Source organism: Boleophthalmus pectinirostris, unplaced genomic scaffold (assembly GCF_026225935.1).
Source record: "Boleophthalmus pectinirostris isolate CB_2022bp ecotype Guang Dong unplaced genomic scaffold, ASM2622593v1 HiC_scaffold_21, whole genome shotgun sequence".
Classification (NCBI taxonomy): domain Eukaryota; kingdom Metazoa; phylum Chordata; class Actinopteri; order Gobiiformes; family Gobiidae; genus Boleophthalmus; species Boleophthalmus pectinirostris.
In genome coordinates, this window is record NW_026571175.1 from 20,001,027 (window position 1) to 20,028,235 (window position 27,209).

The 27,209-nt window shown below is 37.4% G+C and overlaps 1 protein-coding gene across 1 annotated transcript in view; it reads left to right on the top strand.

The window, feature by feature from the left end:
* Window positions 1-8,051: 8,051 nt before the first annotated feature.
* The window catches only part of atxn1a (ataxin 1a), a 60,508-nt gene continuing 41,350 nt past the window's right edge, over window positions 8,052-27,209 (top strand). The window contains exon 1 of the mRNA XM_055157087.1: window positions 8,052-8,215. The gene's annotated coding sequence lies outside the window, so the exon portion shown is untranslated. The remainder of the gene's footprint in view (window positions 8,216-27,209) is intronic.

A 27,209-nucleotide genomic window follows, 5' to 3' on the forward strand; every position in this document is an offset into this window, starting at 1 on the left:
CTCAGAATGTTCATATGTGCCCCACCTCCCTGCACCACAGTTTGCCCTGAGACATTAAAGGTGTTCTGTACAAACACTACAGCTTGTGCTCATTGCTAGCACAGAACAGGCAGTCAAGGTTACGCAAAGATAAGCAGACTTTATTTAGGTTAAGGGCACCGTAGTACTTTGGAAGCAAGCCACAACACACACACACACACACACACGCACACGCTCACACAATTCGACTACACACCTGTCTGCGTTAGCTCAACTCTCCTTTCTTGTTGTTCTTTTGACCTATAGGCATCACACTCATAGAGGGACCTCGAGGGACAGCTGGAGGTTCAGGTGGTGAGCTCTTGTGCATATGTATGGCTTCGTATTTGTATCTTTGCCCGTTACTGGACTAAGGTAGAGTCCGAGCACGAGCCAGTGTTATTTTGGGTGTGTGGATTTGAGCACCTGTGCTACCAGCAGGACCTGACACAACCACACTGCAGCATGACGTATGTGTGTGACTTCCTAAGGTCAAAACTGCAACTGTTTGTAAAGTCGACCTGCCTTACAAGGATGAAGAAAATGGAAGTAATTTTTATCCAGTCGTAAATCTTTTAAAAGCAGCACTGCATACCCCCAAGGCTGTTTGATGTAGCTCCGTGTCTCTATCTCTTGTCTGATTTGAGTATTTTTGCTATAATTTCTATCCTTGAAACATAAAACCACTCTAGTGTATTTTGTCAGTCTGCACAATAGAGGATATAACTAAATGCAAACTAAGATTACTTAAACAGAAACATTTCAACATTGTTTTCTCTCTGAATATTTTGTTAGCAATGGGCATTCAGCACTATTGTTGTCACATATAGTTAAGTATTAGCCAATACAATGAACGGTAGTTGTGGCAGAGCCGTCTGCATTGAGTTCTACACATTATCATTATCTGGGACGGCTCTTACTGAAAGCAATCAGGAAATGCTGAACATTTGATTTATTGGCAAATACTATAGTAACACATTTTTGTTCTTTTTAAAAAGTGATGTGTCACAGTTCACACAATATCATGTGCAATATATCACATTTCGTCATACTTAAATATCATATTTTATTGTTGTTTTATTGATACTTTGTGTTAAAATAAAGCTCAGATTAAAGAGCTTCAGATTGAGTAGTGCTTTCAGTTAGCATCACACCCCAGGGAATGTTGACGACATCCATTGCAAACTATCAATTGTCAGCCATGTATTGCCGTTAATTGTGAGGGAGCACTATTATAAATGATATTTGCGATATTCTAATTTAGCATACTGCCAAAGTGTGAACAGTATAAACAGTATAGATTTTCAATGTTTTGCCCTCTTCTAGTTGTAGCTTCACTTATGTGGGAAGCTGATTGAATTTGAATGAGTACACACAGCACATTTTGACTTTTGGGTCAGACTAGTCAACTGCATGCTCTTCATGTTGGCAGCCTGACAAGTTAAAGAAACAACCTTTATTTAACATCCTGTTTGTATGTATAGCCTGCACTGTAAGCAAGCTACACATCAAACGCCCTGGATAATTACTATGCACACGTAGGCTGGAGATATGCACCTAGAATGTTTAGAACAACTAATATAGATCTACCAATGTGTGTGCACCTTTGAAGTCATCATACGAGCCTGCCTCGGTCCCAGTAGGCCTCCCTCTCCCCAGGCCGCTCCTCTCCCATCAGCCTCGTGTGTAGAGGATCTGGAGGGGGTGATCAAAGCTGGGCTCCTTGCAACAGCTCTTCTATGGGACCTGTGCTCCAACATGGTATGATAGAGGAATGCTGAGTAATTCCCTTCCCAAGTAACTGCCTCTGTCCGCTCTGGTTGCATAATGCTAAGCTTATAAAACATACATAAATCTGTATGGTAAATCTGTTATGCTTTTTCAAAATCTGTTTTTCATTGTCCTTTTTTTGTATTTTTTTATTTATGTTTATTTATATAAGGAGAACCCCAAATGTTGAAGCATGATATATTGCCACACAGAAATATAGTGAATAAGAAGTAATTATTGTGTCAGGTTTCCGCCCTGTTTAGAAGACAATACAAACAAAACAATAACAATAACAACACCTGCATTGGTCCATTAAAAAAATTAAAAACAGGTTCAGGAGTATTAAAATGCATGTATCCAGTTTTGCAAGTTAAGTGTGAAATTTTCATATTGTAACAATTATGAGTTTATTACAAAATCCTACTTGTGCCAGATATTGTTGCATTGCTCTTTTTTCACTATAATATTTATATTTACTACTGCTGAGAATCTTGCCACTCCTCCCTCCCCTCACTGTCACATGTCATCTGATGTGGTTGTTTGTGCTGTGGCCCAGGAGAATACTGTGAGAGGAAAAGATGTTTTAAGTGAGAAGAAGACATTAGTAAATACATGAAGGCAGAAAACTATGACGCAAAAACAAGAGACACTTACACTCAACTCAATTTCTCATTTGACTTTTCTCTTTGATAATGTTGTATTTCAGGCAGCTGCTAACAAGTTTTGCACATTGTATGTAAAGGTCCTGTAGTTTTAAAAATTGACTCTTGTGAGCTTTAAGCTGTGTTATAATTTTGTTTCCTCATCAAAAACATATCTACTCTTGTGTTTTGTTTCGTTTGCATATGTCTGAGTAACCTTTTATTTTATTTATTAGTCTGGCTGTGTCTCCAAAGCTCAAAATGCTCTTTTCCACCTTGTGATATCATGAAGCAGTGGTTTTCAAGTTAACAGCTACCTTTTAGTTCTGTAGAGATTGGCAATTCCAGGACCGAAATGATCGATATGATTCAAGTGAAGGTGTATGGAGTTTAAAAACACAGTGGAGCAGATGATGTCACAAGGTGGAACAGAACTCAGTCTAAATATGCAGGGTTGTGTTAAATCTGTGTGAATGAAACAAAACAAAACCAGGGTACATTTGTGATGAGGAAACAACATTATAACATAGATCAGAAAACAGTGTAATATGGGCCTTTTAATGATTCCACTATGGTCTACATTTGATTGCAAGTACTTAATTAAAGTATTTCCTCAAAACAAATATTGGGCCTGACTTAACTATATAGAATGTTAATTAGAGTGTGTTGCTAAATAAAATAACTAATAAAACACATACCTTTAATTTGTGCATAATCGAAGCAGCATGCATTGTGACTGAGTCAAATGAATGATAGACCTGGGTTTATCACCATCGCAGGCTGCATATAGGTGCACATAAGCACATTAGCAGTGGATCTCTGACCTTTGACCTGTGCTGTTCATGTGTAAAAATGTTTCATAACCCATCTCATGTTTCTTTCAGAGTCTGTTTTTCTTGCACTGCAGGTCAATACTACCTTGTGGTCATTAAATGTGCTTATCTAACTTTTCGAGCTTTATCAGGAGAACACAGGACTGCATGTTTTAAGAAGAAGCTGCAGAGTATTCATTTTAGCTTAGTTTTTGTTTCACAAGAAGTTACTGTTTTGTGCTGTGCAATGAGTCAAATAAAATCGGGGTCAAATAGTATTGTCAAAGACCAGCTTAACGCTTTCTAAATCAATAGGTCTACATTCAGTTCTATGATAATAATACGGTAAGTGTTTAGTAGGAGTTATACACACACATTTGTTTAAGATGTTTAAGCTGTCAATCCTGTTTGTTCATAAACTTTATTATTGAAAAGTAAGGTCATATTTTTTTTGCCTTTGATAAGAAAAATAAATTGAAATGAAAATAGTATTGGAACAGTACAAGTAAAAAAAAAAAAAAACACTACTGTATTGCCTTGCCCTAGTGTGTGATTTATGAGTTATCATGAAGTTGTCTAAAAACCTGGGAGCCCGGTTGCCGTGAGGTGCTGTGTCAGTGTGAATGTTGTTGGAGAAACAGAAGCATTAGCCAGACAAGCTCGGTCAGCGTGTAATCTGGACAGGATCCTGCTCTGCCCCTCATTATAGAGCAGCACCAGGGCTCCTCACACACGCTACACACATATGTATACACACACACACCCACTCCCCTCACATGTATCCACTCCACACATGCATACGCACACGCTACACACAATTCAATTCAATCTTTATTAAGGACACATAATGTCTGGTTCATAGTAAGTAAGTAGTAAAAAAATAATTTAAATTAGGAAAAATTTAAATACACATTGCATGTTATTGTAAACAGACAAAACCGCCAATCGCAACTTAGAAGTGAATCTGACACACACACACACACACACACACAAAACATACATGCAGTGACATAAGGCTCTGCACCAGCTGTTCACAGGAAAAGCATGCAATATCTTTAGGGCAGAAAAATATAACGCAAACATGTTCTATAAAAAAATCCGCTTCTTATTCACACTTATGCATTCTTCAGCAAAAGCCTAAAGTATGGAGTAAGAAAGCTGTCAAAAATATTTGTGCGCGTAAAATAGAAATCCGTGCATATTTGGCTGTAGTTGCGCATAAAATAAATATTTGTAAACTCTCAAATGACTCCAGTCGTACATAAAATATATTGTGTGTATTTTATCCATCAGAATACGAATTGAAAAATCACGACGTCATGAATTACAATCACGAAATGAAAATTTACGATTACGCTTTCATCAGTACGAATACGAATTCACAGACGGAATTTTACTGTCAAAAATACGTCATCACTTCACAGACATTATCCATCGAGCAGAAGAAACATCGATCAAGATCAAGACTGCGCATGCTCAAGTTTGTAGCAGAGGGTAAAAACAGAGTAATAGCACAAGAAGCTACAACAGCGACCAACAACTGGGTTAATTAAAATCTATTGTAAAAATGTCTTGAATTCGGGAACCGAATGCTGCTGTATAATATTGTGTAGAAACACCTCCTTTGAAAGGGAAATTGCACCTATATGTTAGATAACATAGCGGTAGCCAGTTGGCTAACATCCGACGTAACGTTATCCCAGGGCTAATTAGCAAATATCAGGTTCTCTGTATGTTTAGATTAAAACATTCACGGCCACAGCCACTCTGTGTTTACCCTCTGCTACAAACTTGAGCATGCGCGGTCTTGATCTTGATCGATGTTTCTTCTGCTCGATGGATAATGTCTGTGAAGTGATGACGTATTTTTGACAGTAAAATTCCGTCTGTGAATTCGTATTCGTACTGATGAAAGCGTAATCGTAAATTTTCATTTCGTGATTGTAATTCATGGCGTCGTGATTTTTCAATTCGTATTCTGATGGATAAAATACACACAATATATTTTATGTACGACTGGAGTCATTTGAGAGTTTACAAATATTTATTTTATGCGCAACTACAGCCAAATATGCACGGATTTCCCAAATACGCACGGATTTCTATTTTACGCGCACAAATATTTTTGACAGCTTTCTTACTCCATACTAAAGTTGCTCAAATCTTTACCTATTTTAATACTAAGGAAAAGGCTCCATATTATTCTTATTTTGACACTGAGAATAAAAACATGCTTTCTAACAATATAGTGTGATTGTCAGAATATTAGTCTCTTGGTTTACTTAATGTCATATTGTGGTCTTATACTTGTTTGGATATGATGAAAACCATTACTACTATACAGCAAATTTTCAGTTGTTTTTTTTTTTCCCAGTACTGATAAATACACAAATGAGAATCTAGTTTTGATATTAGTGCTGCTTTAATATCAACAATATCAACCACCCTTTGTAAGTGCTCAAGAACTGTAGAGGAATTGTGGTAAGAGTTGTAATATAATATTCTGTTATTATCTTGTGGAGCAGAGCTGTGTCATAATGTAATTCTTGTATTTGTTTGGGGAAAATACACACAGCAAGTATTAGCTGAAGTGATAACATGGCCTCTCTGGACCAAGGTAATCCATCCTTGCACAGGGAGTCTGCCATTACTCTGTCATACCAATAGTGAGACTGACTGTGTCATATTAGACTAGGGGAGAGTAATTTTGTGTTTGTTTGTGTGTACACTTATGTCTATGTTTAATATGTGAAACATGTTATCTAAAAGTTGTTTTTATCAAATGTTTATTATTTATCCTCTTAAAGAACATTAAGATGATAAATAAACAAAAATCTATGATCAAGATGCAAAAATAACAGTGCCATGAAAGAGTATAGAGAGAGCTATATGTTTTGGCATGCTTGGTTTATTGGCAGCAATTCTGTGCTTTTGCAAAACAGGCCCAAGTTATTAGGCTTGTTGAGGACATGAAATTAAATTAGTTTTTGCAAATTGTTGAACTTTATTACCTTTTCAGCCAACGCCTATAGGTCTGACTACATTAAGACATTATATTTTACTGTTGCCAGTTATGGCCATTTTATTAGTAAAGGTTTGCTACCTGGGTCCCTTTTGTTGTAAATTTCTGGATGCTACTTACTATTGCTGCCAGCCATTATTCAGCTTTTATCTTGCAATCAACATTTTTTGTAGGATAATACTAGCAGAGTACTTCTATATTTAACTGTACTTACTTGTAAAGTACTACTGTATGTCTTTAGTAGTACTGTGGTACTGTACTTTTAATTAACTTGTATTCATAAGTGCATAATATTTGCTGAGCTTGTCTCTGTGCAAACAAGAAAACGCCTGTTTTAGGATCAGTTTCTGTCCCCTAGGCCCTGCTTGTCACATGAGGCTCTGACCTGATTTTGGCTCCTTCTGGGGTTCAGCTCCGCCCACTGACCTCAGGACATGTGTATGTGTCTCCATGGCAACATCCTCCAGTGTCTAAAGTGGAGTTGTGCATCACTGAAACTGGATACTAACAATATTACTAATTGTGCGATACTGGTGAGATTTTGTTAATTGGCCTCAATAATATTTGAGCATCCATTTTTACTAGTCAAATCAGATGAATATTTTTTCAAAGAACATGATCTGTATTTCTATTGTAAGAAAATATATTATTTATTTTTTAATCCCATAACATATCTTGGTTGCAGGCACTATTTATGGATGACGTTGTAATTAAAGTTTCGTTTACTGTCAGCATTATTGCATGGTGAATCCATTAGCATCATATGTATGAGGACAAGCACATGTCCTCTACCATAACGTGGCATTAGCTTTGACAACTCTGCTTTGATCCTGGCCCCAAACACAAATCAACTTTACACTGCTTAAGCTGCACTACACTGTATTTACTTTCTGTTTTCAGCCTCCATAGTAATAACACTCCACACCGCAGGCATTAGGTCAAAGTGAAACATTGTCCTCGGCCTGAAAAAGCTCCTGAAAGAGGCTTTAGTCCTCCCAAACAAGCATGTAAAACTCAGGATGGCCGTCTCTAACTAGTGTCTCCTGTGGGTAAACAAAGTGTAGTTGCCATGGAGATGTGATGTCAGGGTATAAATAGGACGATGTTTGTTTTGAATACTCCTGAGAATGGGCGAGTGAGCTGCAAAAAGGGAATTGGAGGAAGATAGTCACTGGAGAGAAAATGTACAGTAGGCTACAGTCTATGAAAGTGCACTGTAAATATTGAATGAATAAAATAATTATTAAAAAGTACTTATTTCGATATTATTCTCAAGATCATGTTATATTTCTAGTCATAATATATCTACAATGCAAGTTCTTAGCAAGTTATTATCATCAGTTTTGTTTACAAATTTTGCAATATTTACAATCACTCAAAATTAGGCTTGCCCTGATTCAGCTTTTTTTCATTCCCATAATGATGTTGGTACTATGTCTTTAAGTATCTGCTGATATCCGATATCATCTGATACCAGGGCAAAGAAAATATTTATTTCACACAAATGGTGTACAGCAAACAATGATCTAAATGTGTTTTGTAACTTATTTATCATAAAGTAATTACAGAAAAACAGCTTTGAAAAAATACAAGTTCAATAAAACAAGGTGTTTTGGGCCAATATTGTTCCGTAGATTGTCTTTTTACATCAGTTTATTGGCTTGTTTTTGTGCCCTCTTCTTTCTCTATTCAGAATGCCATTATTTTACATGATGGATCAGTGTGATGGAGTTTAGCCTCTGTATAACATCCACAGTTTGGTACATTTTGTTTCATTTGTCTCCATAGGGAATGCTGAGTGCACCTGCAGACAGACAGACAGACGCACACAGACAGGGCAGACACCTGGGACCTCCCACTGGTGGAAACATCTAGTCATCTCCTCAGGCTTCTCTCAACGCTCATCTGAGGCTCCTCCCACTCCACCACGACGCTCTGCCCTCTCCGCTCAGGTGCGCCCATACTACTACCCTTTTCCTCCTTTGTGACATGGAGTTTCCCTATGTTTATTTAGCTGTGTTTTGGTCCTCAAAATGTCTGACGTGAATCTTGGTATTCTCTGCGGCACCAGTGTCGGCCTTTATCAGCGTCTTAGCAGCTGTGTCGTATGCGAGGAGACTTGAATGAACAGAGGGGCTTACTGAGGACAGAGGAAACCCAATCCCTACTTTTTGCCTCCTTGAACACTTGTCCTTCTTTGCTAGAACCATTTGTCCTACTGTCTGTGTCTCCTATGGGCTGTTATTTATTCCTGACATTCAAAAGTGAAACTAGTTCAAACTTCCATTTTGCCCTTGCAGCAAATTTTAACTCTTCAGCCCTTTAGCAATTGAAAATAATGCATAACTTACCACTAGCTGTATAATATTTCGCTTTTGGGGTGCTTTGATGTGTTCTTGGGGTTTTCATAAGAATATTTTTTGGAAAGTTAGACTAATTAGTGTTAACTGTGTTTGGAATAATGTCCTAGAAGGAATGGTAGTCAGGGAATGTTGAAATATTCCCAAATGAGGCCACTTACCAATTTACGTAAATCATGTGTGTTGCAGGATGAAAAATGTAATTAATTAATGTTTCTGCAATGATATTAGCCTAATTTTTGAAATGGTAAAATAGTTATTAGCCCTTAACTTGGTCACAGAACCAATGCCAAGTTAAAAAAATATGTTGAAGGTAAAAAAAAATATATTGTATATTTATTCATTTATTTTGGAATGGCTCCTAATGAAACATGCTCAAACCACAAATTTATCTGTTTTTAATCTAAGACCTTTTGAAAGTTTCTTCAGATAATTTCCCCTCTCCTCTGTCTTGGCTCTGTCTATGCTTTTCTTCACCCATCAGTCTCGCTGATTGAAAATTACACATGTGGCTCTGCTTCTTTCTGCTCCTACTGTATTCTGAACGTCTTCCACTGACAGTTGCCTTTCTCCTGAGCAGAAAGCCTTCAAAATGAGCAGATGGAGGGCTGACAGTCACCCAGCTCCCACAAAGAGAAGGGGCGGTGACTTGTGGTACTCGGCACGTGTCACTAAATGGTTGTTAATGAGAGAGCCACACGTGTACACACTTTTGATCACTTGTGGGGAGCCGCCATCTTTGAATCTGAGTTGCTGTGCTGTGGCTGGCACTTCACTTGTGTTTGATCCTTCCTGGTTTGGCCAAAAGTTTTGAGATACAAAAAAATTTAATTTATTTGAACTAGTCCTAAATTCAGGCACAGATTGTCAAGCCATTTAAACAATAGATATACTGTAATCTCTAAAATGACATGATGTGCACTATAAAATATTCAATACCATTATCATTCACACTCTAACAAACCTCGCTTCCATCAGTCTGCCCCAGGGCAACTGTGGCTACAATAGTGGCTTACCACCACGGAGTGTGAAGTAAATAAATAATGCATTAAATTGTAAAGTGGCTTGTAGGGATGTAACAATAACTGAAATATCGTGATATCTTATCGTCAAATGTCTCACAATAATATCGTGGGCTGTCACAATATATCGAATCACAAGTTCCTTTGCTTCCTTTGTTTTACAGCTGCAATAGCTAATAAACATCGGGAACTACATATCCCATGATTCATTTAAGCTCAGACAACATTAAGTAATATGTTTTTTACTTGAATTCTTGGGATTATGACAGTAATATTTCACGTCAAAATCTTATCAGGGTATTTTAAAAGCAATTATACAATTATATCAGCCTCTCCAAAATATCGCAATAAATATTGCAGCGCGAGATGCATATCGTGATAATATCATACCGAGAGATTTGGATATCTACATCCCTAGTGACTGATCTGAAAAAACTCCATCTAAGACTAATGCATTACATTATTATTATGAAATCAAGGTGTTTTGTGGTGGTTTTTGGATGTGACAAAGAAGAATAGGACGAGGAATGAGCCCATTAAAATCCGTTGTAAATGCTCATAAATAACTTATGAGGGACTAGCGCTATAGTTTTGACATTAAACGGAAGTAACAATATACAGCAGTGATATGAAGCTGAGGTTAGAGCTACAGCACAGGAGGTCTGAGGATTTATGGATGCAGTGAAAGAGGACACAGGCTGGACAGCCAATAGGAAAAGGGGAGGAGTGTTCGAACGCATCTTAGTGCTGTTGATTCTTTTCTTGCATATTGAATTTGTCTCAGTACAGTAAGATTAATGCTTATATTACCATTGTATGTGTTTATTTTCATTTGCAGGGAGCATTTGACAACTTTATGTGTATTCAGTCAATTTAGCATGCTTTTTTCCACTGACTCCCACCCACGCACAAAGCTTATGGCTCACAGCTCACAGTAATCTCAAAGATGTCAAATTACCAATTAACCCAGCCATGCTCTGTGTAATGATGCTTCTACTGAGACTTGGTTTTGCTCTGCTACTAGCTTTTGCACTTCACCAAATTATAAACTTATATTTGTTTTTGTCTAAATAAAAAAAAAAATTACATCTTTGTTTTCTTAAATAAGATTTTCAGATGTCACAAAAAGCCTTCCCTGCGTGTAAATTGTCCCTGCATTTTAGCTGGAATTTTCCATGTTGATGAGATAGGTAGATGTATTCTGTTGCACTTCCTGTAATTGTGCGTTCCTTGTCAACTTTCTTCCCTGAAATGCCATTTGACTGATGTAAAACTATGATAAATATTTCCCACAGATGCTATCCCACCAAACCAGGTAATGATTAGAAAAACATGAAAACCTGTCCTATGCACTTTAAGTAGCAAGGGAGGCTGTTAAGTCTAGGTGTGTGTATGGATTTCCCTGTCTCCCACTCCTGGTAATTGCTGCTGTCTGCTTTATTTGATCCAGGCTCCACGCTCTCATAGTAGAATTGAATTGGGTTTGGAGAGCAAGGGAAACTCTCAGATACCTGGGCTTGCCAAATGCACTCCGCTGCCTGAGGAGAAAGGGAGAGGTAGAAGACACACAGTGGGATATACAGGGCAGAGGTAATTTAAGGATGCAGTCAAGGAGATGCACCTTGGTAAACAGGTTATGAAAAAACATTACACATTTCTGAAGTATATATGTGGAATATAGACTTGTAATTAGATTTAGCTATCTTACAAATATATTTTCTCTGTCTACTGAACCAGTAAACGTCAGTATTTGAAAATAGGACACATGAACATAATTTAGTCCAACCATAGTGTAGTCCATTATAAACATAAAAGCCCTGGTAACTGCAGCTGCCACGTGTGCACTGGTGCGATGCTGAAGTGATGCTTGTAATCACACACAGGGTTCAGGGGCTTGTCCCATTGGAGCTAATCAGCCTCTATGTTCCATTGCTACATCCTGATAAACATCGCTAAGTGTCTGAGTAAGTGTCTAAAATGGGCCATTGTTTCCCTGTAGTTAGCCTACTACTGCTGCTGCTGTGTACAGAGGGAACAGAGGCTGGTTTGTTAGATCATAGCAAACGTGTGTGTACTCTCAAGTGCAGTGTAAAATGTCATGTGAAGCTGCAGGGTATTGACTGTAACATGGAAAAACATGTTACCGGAGGTCATTACTAATGAGCCATACAGCATGTGCTGGAACATTCTGTGTCAGCAAAGGGGCGGATGTTTAGAGCTATAGCTTTAAAGGCTGCCCAATACGTGGCAAAATTAAAGCTAGAATTTAATTATTGCATTAGCTTTTTTACATTGTAACTGGAAATGACAGTGGTTTTAGAACTGGAAAGCTTTTTATTCCAGCGCTGACCACTGCATAGTGTCGCTGTGTCCTTGGACAAGACACTTCATTGACCTTGTTCAAACATAAATGTATCAAGGACACTTCCAGCTCTTTGTTGACATTTTGTTGTCATTAGCTGTTTCGACCTAGACCATCATAGGTTTAATACTCCCTACGAAGGAAGCATAGTCAGACTTTAATGGAGAGTTAGTAAACATCTTCTGCATTAGACATTCAGAATCTCGTCAGTCATTACAACTCTCGAGCTATTTATTTCTACAACAGTAGGTCAACAAAGCTCTCAAAAACAATCTCATAGTATACGAAAGTACCAAAGTACTGTCATTGTTACCTTTCAACTGTTGAATTAGCTAGTTTTTCTAATCTTTCACATTTCTAGTAAGGTATGAGTTTGAAATAACCCTTTGACTAATGAAGTGTCCTCCGTCTCAGACCACTTTGTTGCTCTTTTCTCTGTTTGCGCAGTGGTGGAGCGCATTAAACAGTGAGTAATGACGAGTGACATCATCTGTGGCTCTGCTAGTGCAAACTAATTGGCCAGAGCGATTTGATTTCATTGGATGTTTTTCCTTGAGGGTATTCCCTGTCCTCCTCCACCTCCTCCTGAAAGATCTCTCTATTGTTCTGGGAGAGGAGCAGCATATTGCTTTTGTGTGCCATTTGTTTGGGCTTTATTGTATTTATAGAGAGAGGAACAAACCACATTCCCTGGCTGGTTGTAGGCTACATACTTCTGAACTTTGTGCAACTTATTTATGGAAAGTGCAATGATCTCAAACAAAGTACAATATATTTTTGTTTTGACTTGCTTTTTTAGGAAGTGAAAAGTATATGGACTGAGTGAGAAATTAGTTAGACCAAAGTTGTTAACATTACTCTGTGTAGGACTGTCATCATAATTACTATATCGACTCACTGGTCAATACCTGACAGATAGAAGAATATATTTTTGGGGTCAATATTTATCGTTGGTACTTTTTCTTAGTACTACTGGGAAATATTGTGTTATTTTTTTGATTATATGATAAGATTTGAGCTGTAGAAGGTTGAATTAACACCTTCTGTAACTCATTACAGATGCAAACTAACTACTAATGTGGTTTATTCTCTTATTTATTTATTGCAGCTCATGATTTTTATTATTTTTATTTTTTTTTACAATATTTTACATTTACAATAGTTTTTCTGGTTTAAATCTGCTTTACAGTTATTGTGTCAGTGGCTTAAATTAGTTTCAGTATTATCGTTTATCGTCTCTATTTACTTCAGCAATATATATCACACTTCAAAATATTGTGGCAGGCCTAATTCTAAGTAGAAGTATTTCTATTGTAGCGTATCCCCTCTCCTTTAATGAAGTTAGACTGGTTCTTTATGATTGAGGATCTTTTTATTTAAGTGTATTGATTATTATTAAGTATCAATGTGAGCCAGTAGATATTAGATATGTACTAAAAGTGTTACACACAAACGTGAAATCACAAGTACCTTGCTGTAGATCCACACTTCCTACACACTATGCTCAAAACAGTTGCGTGTGTCTATAATCTATAAATGCTTGTTAGATTTCTTTTTCAGTCATGAGATTTCCACCTTGTACTCCATGACTTTACCCTCCCCCTTGCCACTTTTTTCTCAAGTGATGTAAAATGATTATCGTAATGGACCCCCTCCTCCCTGTACCACGCTCACTCTCCTCTCTCTCTCCTTCTCTCTTTCTACTCTCTCTCTTGCATTAGCAGGGCCCCGGGGATGCCCTTGTGGTTTAATGCAATCACACCTTTGTTACAAGTGCAGTTCAGACACTATGGAAACTACAGGGAAGATGCAGAGAGCGTAGTGGGTGGGATCTGGTGGGAGGCTTCACTGCTCAGGTTAATCATCACCCGCAGAAGTCTGTAAATGATGATGTAAATGTCAGTCAAAAGAGCTATAGATTTTATTCTGAACAAATTCTATATCGTCTGCCTCCATTTGTGCATTGATGTTTTGAAGGTTTGTAGTAGGGTTGTGAAAAGAAGAAAAAAAACTAATACTAATCAATACTAACATTTCAGTTAGACCAAATCAGTACCATTTCAGTCAGTATGTTCACGTGGTGTAATTAAAGAGGGATAATTATGCAAAATCAACTTTTTTGAGCTTTCTACAGTTTGTTGTAGCGTTGTTCCTTCATCAAAAACATGCCTGCAGAGGTTTTCTGAATCATTTGTGCATGTTTGTGTGATCTTGCGGTGTCGCAGCCGCTCTTCAAGCCCTCCTTACAGTTAGGTATACGAGACCACACATCTTGTTTGTGTCTCAGCCCTCAATTCTACATATACCGGGAAGCTCTCTGCAGCTCTCCCCATGCAGAACAGCGAGTGGCAGGGAAACTGAGCGTCTGAATCTAATTAAACTTTTAATTTAATACATAATTTTCGTGGTGTGAAATGTTAGACTTGTCAAGACGCACATTCTCTATAGCAGACATGTCAGACTCAGGCCCGGGGGCCAGATTTGGCCAGCCATATGGCCCACAAGATCATATCAGATATGTATTAGAGCTGGCCCGTCAGCTACAGATATAGGCTACATTATTTATTTTAAATTTTGTTACTGTTTTATATTATGCTTGTTCTGGATTCAGTGTTTAAGCAAAACTATTATTAAACATTTATTTGAATAAGAAAAGGTTTAACATTACATACTTGAAAGAAGAGAAAACACACAGATGTTTTTTCAGTAAATATTTAGTTTGGCCCATGACTTTGTCCCAGTTTTTAATTTTGGGCCTCTGTGAATTTGATTTTGACACCCCTGATCTATAGAATTTGCATGTATACCCTAGGGATGCACCAATCCAATACTGGTATTGGAAATAGGCAGTGATACTGAAAATTCTGGATTCATATCGACTTTAATATATCAGTTCAGCTGATGTCCTGGTTGGGCCAACAAATTGATGTAATAAGACTATTTACTAAGTGATGTTTGACAAGAATGTTTCATAATGTTTGAATTTTTATTTAAAGAAAGTTGTTCTGTGTTTACTTGAGGGATACATAACAGCTACATAACACATTTGGTTTGATCTTATTTTATTTTAGTTTAAAAGAAAAATAGCTATTATTATTATTGAGTGCATCTTTGGTAAACCCCAGACCCCTGATGCTGCTGTCTGAGCACAGCATTATATTCATTAGAATGAAGTATGAAATGTTTTTCTTACTCAAATGTTAGTATCCTGCCAACATAAATTGAATCACATTAACAATAAGTAGTAGTCCAGTAAATATGTAGTAAATCACATACCATTTGAAAACAGAATGTGCCCGTGTTTATGCTCCAATGATTGAATGCACATTTGCTCTGCTCTAAAATAGATATGACATTATAGTGACTCTATCCCACATGTGAGGTTCAGCTCAGTTCAGCCTGCAGCTTTTAGTGAGATGAATGGAGGTGGCCTTTGCGGCGCCCGGGAAGTCCTTCTTCTCAGACCTATGCAGAGTTTATTGCTTTTACAACTCCACTGTTTGATTAAGTGGTATCGTGCTGACCACCCCCTCACCCCTCCCACTGTCCTCTCTGTGGGAGTCCGCTCTTCATCTACAAAGTTTATTTTCTTCTTTAAATGTTGATTATTAGTTAGTCTCATTTTGTTCATCGCTTTGTTTTGACAAGGTTGTGCCATAGTCAGTGAAAATAGATAGATACTTTATTGATCCCAAAGGAAATTCAAAGTTCGGCAGCAGCAACATAGCAACATAGCAAAGAAAATAGTAGAAGTTAGTTTATTTATAAGCACTTTGTAGTTAGTAGTAATAATTGTTGGAGTTGTTGTACTAGTTGAAGTAGAAATCGCCACAGTAATAGTATTTGGTAGTAGTAACCCTACAGACCTGTGCTAAAACATGTATTTGAAGTACTGTAAAATTACCCACCAAACTTTATAGAACTTTATTCCCTTAATTTGGAAGTTTACAACTTAATTTCCATTTTTATATTTAATCAGCTCTTTTTTGTTTAAACAATATATACTGGTATGGATGGTATTAAAAATGTTGTTAAAATGTCTTCAAAACAGCATTAACACTAAGTATTGTTGATATATAGCTTCCCTGGGTAGTTGTAACTATGGAACTTTTTCTCTTTTGCTCACATAACGTTGACTAGAACATCTCGAGTACTTCTGTATATGTTATTGATCTCAACTCCCCTAATTGTCTGACTAGCAGGTGGAGAGGCCTCAGACAGAAGTGAACTGAACTTTAGAAGTATTAAAACATGCAATGCCCTGGCTGTCTGCGGAGGAGAGCAGACAGTAGCAGCTCTGATGGATGTCCACTTATCACTGCCCCTATAGACTATCCACTTACACTCCTCCACAAGGCTTTTATGAGTGAAGAGGTGGTGTGCGCTAATAGCCCATTGAGCTAAACTAGTTTCCCTTTACTTGTTGTGAGAGTAGGAGGGGACTCTGCCATTACAAATAACATTGTAGTTCACTCATTGTAAGAAAACTTTGAATGATGTCAATGATCTTTATAACCAATTCTACATGTTTCACTTGATATTATAATCATGAATGTGTTCTCTCCTACACTAACCACACATTCTATTGATTTTGTCAATTGCTAACCAGTCCCCTACAATAAATGAAAACGCATTAGTGATTATGCAGTGCTACATTTGAGTGGGAAGTGCGTTCTTGTTGTGATAGCCATTCAAATCTATTGGCTGTACACTGCCTCAAACCTGTCACTATATAACAGTAGACTGCTGTGATTTTAGTACTCTGCACAAAAATAATGTATTATGCAACTGAACATTGAAGTACAGACCCCCTCAAGTTCAGAAGAATTAGCCCTGTCTCACAATCAGGGCTGCGTGATACAAAACTTTATATGATTTTTATGAGCTTAACTTCTCTGTACTAGGGGTGTAAGAAAAAAAATCCATTCAGTGATATAATGTGTTGCTTCATTGCACAATTCTCAAATCGATTCAAAATGGATCCGAATCAGTTTTTCAAATAATATATTCACAAAATTCATTAGTTACATTGCGTGTTCTCATGATTTTAAAAGGTTTATAAATTATAGTTCATACAATTGTGTTCTCTTGAAGGTGTAGTTGACTGTATTATTAGAAGTAATTATTGATAAACCACAATATATCATTCATTGTTTTAGTTTCGGGATATATTGTGATATGTTGAATCGTGACATGCAAATCACGATATGTATCGTATCTTCAGACTCAAGGCAATGCACCCCCACTCTGTACATTGTCCTTTCAAATAAAGACTAGACTAAACTAAACTAATATGAAATATATGATTTAGATTTTTGTGCACACCCTAGACAATAGCAATTTTAATTTCTTTTTAATCAAAGTCTGCTGGTCTTCACAACAATACCAGTCCCACACTAGTCTTTCAGATAGGAAAGCTCTTTATAAGGCCATTCTTATCATTTCCTATTATTTTAAGAAATTTTAAACTGCCTTCAATTACATTTGCATAAAAAATGACAATGCCTTTTGTTTAATTGCACAAAAACCCTGCTTTCTAAGTAAGAAAGTCATGAGTAAACTTCACTTTCATAATAATCCTCAGGATTTTCACGATTTAGCTATTTTTCAAATGAATCTGATGAATTGCTCAGCCTCACTCACAATGGCGCACGATGATTCTAGCTCATTACACTTCAAATCAACAAATAACCTCTGCACATTAGCATCAGCTGCTAAATGCTGACAGCACTTCCTGGTCTGTGTGGTTATTGTGACCATGTGACCAATACTCCTTTGTGTATTGTGTCTTAATGAGTCATTGTCAGCTGTCATAGAAGTATTAGATTAGGTTAGGTTTTCTAAAGCAGAGTTTTATTATAAATTGAGATCACTTGTCTTGTTATGTAAATTAATCATTAATATCAGTGGGACCGGGTGCAGAACTGAACTATACTCATCATCACACTGTATGTTTACCTGCTGTAGGAGGTAGGAGGGAGCTGCGTCTGTGTCTTGATTTTGCCAAGAAACCACACAGCGTTTTCTCACCACGACTGGAATAACCCCCGAGCACTGTGAAGGCACCGGCAGCTGCCAGTGTGTATGTGTGTGTGCGTGTGTTTGTGTGTGTTTGTATGTGTGTGTGTGTGTGTGTGTTTTTGTGTATGTGTGTGGCTGTGCGGAGGTGTCTGTGAGAATTTCACTTGACAGAAAAGGATTACATAACACTGATGCCTGCTGCTCCGGGTCACTGTAAAGAGTACACACATGTAAATCATTACAAGTAGTGCTGGAGCTGCACGTAGGCCCTGAGACTAATGGTAAGGCTTTTTCTGCTCCGTTTGACACAGTAATTATGATGCAGATCTGGTGATCGGAGGGGCACAGCAGTTCAAGTCTAGCACAAGTCAAATGTGATTAACAAATAGGACAAATTTTGAAAACAACTTAAAAGCTTTGTCAAATTGTTGTTCTTTCTATATTCTTCCAGATCACTAATTTATGCAAAGTGCGTGGGACTGGTATTGTCATGATACAGTATATAATTCAATTTTCCCTGTAAAAAAAAAAAAAAAAGATCTGATTTTCAATACAACAGTGAAATAAGATACAATGATAATGTTGTATAGTGAATATATTACTCACAGTTTAGGCACAGTGGATTCACAGCAATCCACTATACTGTAACTAATAGTGTGCAAAAATATTGAAATATCGATATTAGGGATGGGCATTCGATGAAATTTTCTTAATCGATCGTCGGAAGAATTAACGATCGATTATCGATTAATCATTAATGTTTTTATATTAAAATGATCATCATTATTATTACTATCTGCACTACTAATCTGCATAAATAAATTCAACTTTACGACATATAAACCGTAACGACTCTAGAGCCACATCAATCCGTTTGAGATTATAATGTGTTTAATTCAGTTTTGCGCAAGTCTCACAGAAACGAAACTTAAAACCGCATCGCTAATTTGTATAAACTACAGCTCTTGTGCGCTGATGCGGTCAATTTCTGTCGGATTAAAAGACATGACTCAATGGAATACAGGTTACTGTGACCAGATTTGCGTTTGTTAAAACCAGGACACCATACGGGGGTGGGAGGTAGGGACTCATCATCGACATTGCACGACTCTCACCTGGCAAAGCTTTTTCCCACTGGACACCGAAACATATGCGCTGCTTTATACACTGTGCACATGGCCTCCCACTTGTTCCCAACGCAACGGAAAGTGTGGAATTTCTTGTACAAGTCATCGTTAAATACGCATTTGTGCTTCGGCACGCTGCAGACTGACCGAATGTTTGTGTCTCGCTCCTTCTGAGTGCAGAGAGACACATGTACGGACCCCTGTTTGGTCACGCTACGCACAGCAACCTACATTCGGTTTGTCGATTAAAATGAACGTAATCGATGAAATTCTTAATGATCAATTATCGATTAATCGACTAATCGTGCCCATCCCTAATCGATATATCGTACCATTTAATGTGATGATACAGTATCGATATTGTGGTTTGCTTTATCGATATATCGAATATGTTTTGGTATATTTTACTTAATTATTTTGTTACAGCGCTACAGTTTTGTTGCTTAAGGAAAGGAAGAAAACTTGTTTATGCAACACATTTGACATTTTCACTGTTCTGATGACTAAAATGGGTATGAAAATATATTTATAAAATAGTATAATATTTGTTTGTGAAAATAGTAACATTACCATGTGGTCATAAACTCTTATAAGGATGTTCACATATTTTTGGTATTAATTTGTATCTTGATAAAGACTTTTTGACCATGCACGTCCACACTGTACACTGGTTTGTGATTGCTGTGTGACTGTATTGCTATTGACTTGACTTGTAATAGTGCAGTGAGTTCCTTCAGAATATCAAAACCTTTGTCTTTGACTCCACGTAAATACATCTCACATCTGACTGCAAGGTTATAGTAGCAGTAGTAAAAATCAGTACTCTTTCATTCCTGGATCTCTCTCAATGCCAGACAGAGTATGCAGATCTCTGTTACATTGAGTGGAATGACATATGCACTCCCACACACGCAGCGCTCCATCTGGGTGCTTGTGTTCACAGCATTGACTGAGGCAGACTCAAGCTTTGTGGAAGAATGTATTTTTAAACTGAGCTTTTAGTGAGTGAGCTGGTGCCATTATCAAAGAGAAAAGTGCTGGGCCTGTATATAGAGAAAAAGAGCCATTATATAAAGATGTAATGAAGCCTATTTCTCAGGGCCCTGCTCCTTCACTGCACCAGCTGTACTAATGAATCCACATTAATCCTTTAATAGAAATCTATGTCTTGGAGATGGAGGAGCTGCACCCGGACACACAGCCTATATTCAGAGTTAGGCCTTAATTGGGATTTATGATCTGACCAGCTTTTGTTTTCCTGCTAAAACGATAGCTTTAAAGGGTGCTTAAATTGTACCTGCAAACTGCAATTTGCCTTTAATCGACCAGAAGCAATAAAAAGATGATTTGTTGTGTCGCAAAGCCAAAATCTCAGCCAGGCGGAAACTACAATCACTATAATTACTCACTTGTTCTTTTACTGACCTCTTGTGGATTAACATGGAGATCTTTTACCCTATTTTACGATGATAAGCCACATAGCTGCACCCCGTCTTTGGGTGAGATAGCAGAATATTGTTTTCAGGTCCTGGAGTTGACTTGGGACACTGATTCTGCCCCAAATGAAGCAGCAGTTGGTGAATTATTGAAAGAGTAGCCCTCTTTTCTCCACTACTTCCTTCTTGTTTCGATCGCCATCCCTCTCTTGCTCTTTTATTGTCCCTTGTTTAAAGGGTGGAGCAGATTGATTTGATTTGCAGTAGCTGAGTGTGTGTGATTTGACTGATGTTGCTTAATCCAGCGCTGTCCTCGGGGAGCGCTTTGGCCTGAATTACTGACTGCTATAACAGTGTTGAGAGTCCCCTGTGTGTCGACTGTCGTTATTTACTGCTGTGTCCTCTCCAATGCTTTGCTGTAGCCTCTGGTCTTCACCCTGTGACAAAAACAAACCGAAGTATCTTTTTTGAGACACTAGTAGTTTCATCGTCCCAACTGTATTATTTATAAGGCCTTGTTTATACTAGGGTCAAAAGTGGCTCCGATCACATTTGACCAGAAGAAGATCTATGTGTGTCCGTGTGAACGTGCCACAGAGGATCTGATTCAGGGAGGACCGTAAAGCATACCCAAGGTCTTAAATGTGTAGATTGGTTTTATGGGTTGGTATATCACTTCAGTTAGCCCATCGAGTTTCAAAATTTCAGAATTTACAATGATAGAAGTAGCTAACTATCAGTGGGTTTCAGAATTATGAAAAATTAGGACCATTGCCATAGAGATTAAATAAAAATATCTTCTGAAAGGTCTAAAAAGAATGAGAACTCATGAAACGCACAAATGTACAAAACAGTAAATTGATTGGAAGACGGAAATATCTACTTTTGTAAATAAGTTTGTACAATATTTATATGTTTTAGCTACATATATACCTTTACTTATATTTAAAAAGTGAATTAACTTTAAGTATCAAATTTGTTTTTGAGTCTGATGGTTAAGAATATGACTTATTGTTGGTGATTTGCATTTTGCGACACAGCAAAAAATATGCCAAGTTTCTTAAAAAAACATTTACAGGCTACTGAGATAATTGAAGTCATTGTCATTTTTCGTGTTATGTTCTTCTCACACTGTTGTATTGCATGCAGACACAACAGCCTGAGAGCCCTGTGCCTGGGTATCAGTTGGACACAGCCCATACCCGGCCTGAGCTAATGACCCACAGCTGCCTGACATGTCCGATGGATGGGAAAATACTCTTACATATTCGTCTCTTGTCCAGCTCGTTTATTACCTCGGCCTTATCTCTGACAGCGCCTGTGCCCTGGGCTTTCTCACGCGTCCACAGATAAGCACCCACAAAATGTCCACAGTCCGGTGGAGAGGAGGTCCCTTGCACTGTCATGTATCTGTACTTCCTGCCAGGTTCAGCACAAACCTGAGTGCGTTATAATGGAAGGATATTGTGGTCCAGCGTTGCCAGGACAAGGGAGTTATATCATGTTTTTACAGCAGAGGTTGATGAATGGTGCTCTTAATGCATGCTCTACAAAGATTGAACACTATACAGGGAATGTTAAATAGCCATTGTGTCTTTGGCTGATGTTTTATTGTCCAAGAGTTGTGGTACCTGCAGTCAGGCGATTTAAAAAAAATTATAAAAATACAGTCATGTTTAATGTTTACCTTATTTTGCAAGTAGCAGGTGAAGTCATCAACATTCCCTGGGGGTGTGATGCAAACTGGAGGTACTACTCAGTCTGAAGCGCTGTGACCTAATCTTGATCTTTATTTAACACAATCTGACCTGAAAGAGCAGACTTACCGGTAGTCAAGACATGTGAGGTGATTTGTGTTGTTAAACAAGTTCCTCTCAAATAACTTTACAGTCACAGTCAGCTTGCATTAGCCAACAGTTTTTCAGTTTGTCACGCTCACCTTTTTGTTGAAAATCTCCTAAACACTCGTAAACCGGACCATGAACACTCTTATTGATCACATGCTCCTGAAAATGTCCTCTTTATTACTTTTGTATTTTTTTTCTTGAGTTTTTAGATTATCTTGAATTTTTTGGCTGTGTTTGCTGATGTCTGCAAAAAACAAAATCTAGTCAACTTAAAATGACTTGAATTAAAAAAAAAAAAGTATCATGATTTGAGTAAATTTTACTTCACAAGTAAAATTATCTGCCAGTGGAATAAGGCTTTTTGTATTTGAAATATGAAAATACAGTTTCTTACACTTAAAATAAGAAAAACAACTTTTTGTACAACATTGAATGTTGCTTGAATTAAGAAAAACACACTTATTCCATTAGCAAATAATTTTACTTGTCAAGTTGAATCTACTCAAATAAAGTAAAATCTTCTTAATTTAACTCATTTTAACTTACCTAGATATTGTTTTTGTACATTGTGTCACCATGGGAACTACACGTAAACACCCCCAACGTGAGGGTGTTTACATGTAACTTAAGTCACAAACAAGAAAGATGTTTGGAAACATGTGATGACAACTTTCGGCGGGCTCTGATCGCGGTAGTAAGTCTGACTAAATGTAGGAAAAATTTGAAAATAGCCCAGTTTTCTTCATCTACATGTCATTGTAGCGTTTGTTATGTTTGTAGCGTTCGTTATGTTCGGCTAATCAATAATTACAGCCATATACCACAGTTTTCATAATTTCCCCACTGACACACAACTCCGAGCACACTGGGTACATGCAATTAGAAGAGATGAGGCGCCAAATTCAAGATGATTCCAAACAGCACATACATACACAGTCTTCATTTTACCGCTGATCACATTTACTTCAGTTGGTTTTATCACAGTCGGTCGGTGAGCCCAGTGTCGGTAACTACACCAGAAGTTGCCATCGCATGTTTCCAAACGTCTTTCTGGTTTATGACGTGAGCGTGAATAGAGCCTGTTGTGTTTTTATATTCTGTTTGTTTTACAGTGCCTCTTTCTCTTATTGTATGGTCTATTTAAACCCCTGACATTAACATTTACTGAAATTATTATAAACTATATGTTTCAATTTATCACTTTTGGTCTGTGAAGTCATCATGAAGTCCTGCGTAAAAAAGGAAATGTTGGCGTACTCTGATTTTGGCCAAAGATGAATCTGCCTTAAAATACATACGTGCCTAAAATAATGTTTTACTTTTCTGTCCGTTCTCTTGTTTTCCTTCCTCCTCAGAATTGTAGCCAAGGACTCCTTCCCATAACCTCTGCAGACCTGTGTGTTTCTGCTCTGTGGTTTTAAATAAGAAACAGCCCCAAAAGCAATGTAAGCACCACACACGCACACATACACACATAGACTCACACTTATAGGCTTGTACAGTGTAGCACAATCACTACAGCCTCATCACTCCGGCCCCTGGGACTCGTGCTGCTGCTTCCTGTTTAGTGATACTAGACTAGAGTTTATGACAACCACAGAGGTCTACTTTACTATTACTGTCGCCAAACTTTATCTTTTAGCACAGCTCCTACTAGGACTAGGCCAAATGAAAGAAAAACTAACAAAAATGTCCTCATATTGATCAATCACAATAGAATGTTGTTATATTTTGGTATAAATGTTAGTTTTCTGAACCTAAACAAGACAGATTTGTAACAATAGCTATTTAAAACTAAGCAAAAAAAGTCCCATTTATTCCTCCTAGCCTGAATAACATGATGGTAGGACTCTCAATTAAGAAGACCCAAGCATGTAATTGACTATTAGAAACAACTGAATGTCAATTAAAATCTGATTAATTGAACAGGCCTAGCTCCTACAACTATCACGCCACTTTTCCCCAGCTACTTCCTATTGATCAACTTATATCATGCTCTGAAGTAGTGTAATAGCTGTAATAATGTAATTTTGGTTCATAATAATAATAATGTTATTAAAGGTGCATTGTGTAACTTTTCTGATGAATGGTCCATCAAATGCTTTTCTCCAAGGGCATGTTCTTCCTTTGTCTGTAATGTATGAGTTGTGGCGAGGCAGCCCTGTTCACAGTCAGAATGCCTGTTTTTCTATGTATTTTTGAGCTATAAAACAACCTGTAATTTAATAAATGTAAGGTAGAGCTGTGAAACATTCCAGGCAGAGCAATGACATCCATATAAAAAAGCAGGTGACGGATCCCTAAACAAAAAGTGACATAATGCACCTTAAAGTAACAATACTGCGTACAGATTGTGAGGGTTTGTTCCACTTGAGCAGTGGTGGAGTTGTGTATAATAAGAGGTTGTGCATAATAAGATGCAGGCGTGTGAATATAAAAGTATCACCTGGTGTTTCTAGTGGTGACAGAAAGGTGTAACAGCGGCTCTCGTTAGACAGTATCACACTCTCATTGTTCATTAATTAACACTAGTTCACTCTTATTTCATTCAGTGCAGTCACAGGTGGGGATGACTTTAGGTTCTCTTATAATGTGATTACATATGAATCTTGGTTGCGTAGGTTGAACTATGTAATATCGAAGTCTCAGAAATGTGACTAGGTCTATCTATGTTGGGAAAAAAAAACTGTAATATGAGCTGAATTTAAATATTAAATATTACTGTACTTGTCAAAATGTTTACTTTTATAATTTTCTCATTTTTCTGTCAAATAAATAATATAATACATAAAAAAAGAAGTGACTGACATTATTATATTAATTCACTTTTGAGCCTCTGTTTTAAGGTGCACTATGTAACTTTTCTGGTGTTCAGCACCTGGTTGTGTCTCTGGAAATGTGATAGGGAGACTGCTTTCCCTGGAATGTACCACAGTATGTAGTATTTACAATAAAACAATACCTTGAAAAATAATACTGTAAGCAGGCCCACATCCACAAATTGGAATACCCAAATCTCTCAGTATGATATTTATTGTGATATTTTGTGGAGCTAACAAAACTGTTAATATGCTACTTTTTCCTCTTAAAATGCCTTGACAAGATTTTATCCGAAGAACTAAGACTTAAAAGTGCTTAGAACTGTTATTTCTTCTTGTAGTCTACATGGAAATAGAGCAAAGGATCATGTTCTGTGTAGTTCCCTCTGTCTATTGCTGCACCATAACTCTTAATTTAAGCAAAGAGAGACTTGTAATTCAATATTGTTAGTGTCCACAATATTATTGTGAGAACTTTGACAATACGATATCATGATATTTCGGTTACTGTTACATCCCTATTGTCATACTGTAAAAAAGTCCAGGCAAAGCTACAAATCTCCGTGGTGGCGGACCCTGCCCCTGGAAAGTTACACAGTACACCTTTAAATACCTGTCACATGCTGTAAACTAAGACAAGACTAACAATGAAGTAATAGCAAAATTGTTCCGATACTAGAGCTGCTCACTTATGGAAAAAAATCATACTCACGAATATTTGTCTCAAAGCTCAAATCACAATTCAATATTTACTTTAAAGAAAGTGTAGACAGAGAATAAATTATTGATAATATTTTTTGACACTTGTTTTCAAAGTTACTGTAGACAGAACAAGCGCACGTCATTCTGAACTAAATGAATAGAGCAATAATTGAAATTCCCATTATAAATTCGATTAATTGCACATCCCTATGAGATACATAATCAACTGCACAAAAAACAATGATTGCTTCTGGGGGTAGGTACTAGTCTATCTAATGTAATTTGTCTGAGACTGATAGATGCAGTGGGAGAAATATGTAACAGCGACATCCTTAAAATAGACTGGAAAGGCATGCTTTTGTTCACCATAGCAACAGTTCAGCGTTGAGCTCTGACTAGAGTTGATGGAGTTCATTCTCTCGGCATCTTGTTTGTACCCATCTTCTACGTTCATCCGGCTTTGTCTTTGTGGAGGATTTTGTTTGTTTGTTTGAATCAATTACTATGGGAACTGATAATGATAAAATAAATGGCAGAATTATGATATTAAGTTCAACTGAGATGATGTTGTTGGTACATGTGTATTGTCTTTCTTCTAACACACAGCAGGAGAAACATAATGGGATTCACCGTCTCTCCCTAAGCTAATTTGAGACTTCCTTTTGACATGTGAACTCTTGATTAGCATCTGCTTTATTTTTGCACGTTGAATATACAAGTGCTGATTTAATAACCTACGCATAATTTCATTGTACTTGGAATTGTATAATTTCATAAAACTTCAGTATTTACAGTCAATCATTTTCATCCTCCTTGTTTATGTGGACGTCGCTATGGCCCTCCAATGGTTCATCTTACTTCATGTCATTAGACAGACCTAGAGTTCTCCAACAGCTTTGTGAGTTTGCATTTGACAACAGCACATCAAGTCTTGTAAATACGCATATCTACAGTATATTTATGATAACTGCTCAGTGGATTGAGTAGAAACATGTGTGCTGCTTTGTGATAATGGCGGCCACAGTTAATATAATCACTACAAGCTTGTGCTCTATTAGCTTCGTTTCATGCACCAGGGACTAACCTACTGTAGATGACGCACTGCTATTTGTGGCTCTGGGCTGGACACAAACATCCTCAGACAGCAGAGCGCGCCATGGCAGGGGTTGTATCTCCGCAGATGGCAGCGGCCGCCCACACGCTGCCAGTTGTTATACAATATGTATTGTATAACAGCGAGCAGCAACAGG